Here is a 1,880-nt window from a genome sequence, read left to right as displayed (position 1 = left end):
GCTACTAGGTTCAACTCAGAACTTGACCTCTACCTGTTTTTGTTTTTTTTATCCTCTTAGCTCTAAACTGGTTTGCTTGTTTAGTGCATAGTTCCTCCCCTTCAAATTTTCTGTCCCCTATTTATTGTTTCCAGTTAATATCTGGTTTCACAGAGAAGTGGCATGATGCTATAGAAAGAACTTGGGAGTAGAATCTAGTCACTGGGTTAAAAGTCCCAATACGATACCCAGGCAGGGATGGAATCAGCAGGATTAGAATGCAGGTTATAGAACTCCCAATTTTCCATGCTTCACTGCCATATCATACAATGCAGAGCCTGACATCCTTAACTCCCCTGAGCTTGTTTCCTCACTTTCCTTAATAATATCTGCCTTATAGGTGCCTACAAAGATTCAATGACCTATGAAGCCCATAATACTGTGCCTGACCATGGTGTGCCCCTAACGTTTTTTATCATTACATACAAATATTATTCGCCTCTATGGCTACACATGTGGGTGCTCAAATGAATATCTCACTACACATGTTATGGACTGAAGTGTGCTCCCCACAAACCCCAAAATCCACAGGTTGAAATCTTAACCCTCGGTACCTCAGAATGTGACTGTATTTGGAGATAAGTTCTTTAAAGAGGCAATTCAGTTAAAACAAAGAGGCAATTCCATTAAGGTAGACCCTAATCCATTATGACCTGTGTCCTCACACGAAGAGGAAATGTGGACACAGACACATACAGGGGGAAGAGATCTCAGAAGAAACCAATCCTTGATCTTGAAAGTCCAGCCTCCAGAACTGTGAGAAAATAAATTTCTGTTGTTTAAGCACCTCCCTCCCAGTCTGTGGTACTTTATAATGGCAGCCCTAGCAAACTAATATAACACATGTTGTATCTTTTATTTTTTTTCACATTTTCTCTCTTTTTTCTCTCTTTTTTTTTTTAGTTAAGGTATTACAAATGTGTACATGTTGTATCTTTTATAGATAGATAGACAGATAGATAGATAGATAGATTGATTGATTTCAGAGAGGAAGATAGAAATATCAATGATGAGGGAGAATCATTGGTCGGCTGCCTTCTGCACGCCCCCTACTGGGGATCCAGCCTCACCCCTCTGGGGGAATAGAACCCTGAACTCTTGGTTCATAGGTGGATGTTCAACCACGGAGCTACAGGGGCTGGGTACACTACATTTTTTAAACTAGTGGACAGAGAGCTCCCCAATTCTGCTGACTGGAAACTGCTTGTTGACCTGTAGTCCTGTGTTCTCCAACTCAAAGTTCCAACTAAAAGCCCCAAAGAGGCTGGGCCTGCAGGGCTGACCATGACTCCAAGGACGCTGCTCCTTTAGCTCTTGGCTGCTAAGGTGAAGTCATCAGCGAAAGCAAGACTTTTCTCTTTTGAGTGACTTGCTGACCAGGGCGCTTGTCATGGGACCAGCGAGAGAATGCATCGTTCATCATGGTCCATTCCCTGGTGCTTTCTGGCTGCACTGGGAGGGAAGGGCAACTGGGCACGCGGTGTTGGGTGAAGAAATGGCGGGAAGGTGCTGCATCTGTGGTGGCTGGTGTTCTCTGTCCCAGGACAGTGGAGAAGGGGGAAACTGACAGAGGAAAAAGAAGTGGTCTGGGGTGGGAGGAAGGAGAGGTGCCCCATGTGAATCTCAGGACACTTTCACGGACAGAGTGGAGGCCGTGTCTATGCATCAGCGGGGTCTGGAACCCTGATCTTTCGAGGACACTGTGGCAGCAGGCTCTGGGAGGATCGCACCTAGTCCCTTAACGCCGTGCGCCCGGGATGGCCGTCCTGGGCAGGCGGGGCAGTGCGGGCGGGCGCGCGCACACACACGACACGTCCCCGGGGCAGTGCCCCCCCCCCCCC

This window comes from Myotis lucifugus, unplaced genomic scaffold, assembly GCF_000147115.1.
Source record: "Myotis lucifugus unplaced genomic scaffold, Myoluc2.0 scaffold_131, whole genome shotgun sequence".
NCBI lineage: Eukaryota > Metazoa > Chordata > Mammalia > Chiroptera > Vespertilionidae > Myotis > Myotis lucifugus.
This window is presented reverse-complemented; position numbering follows the sequence as displayed.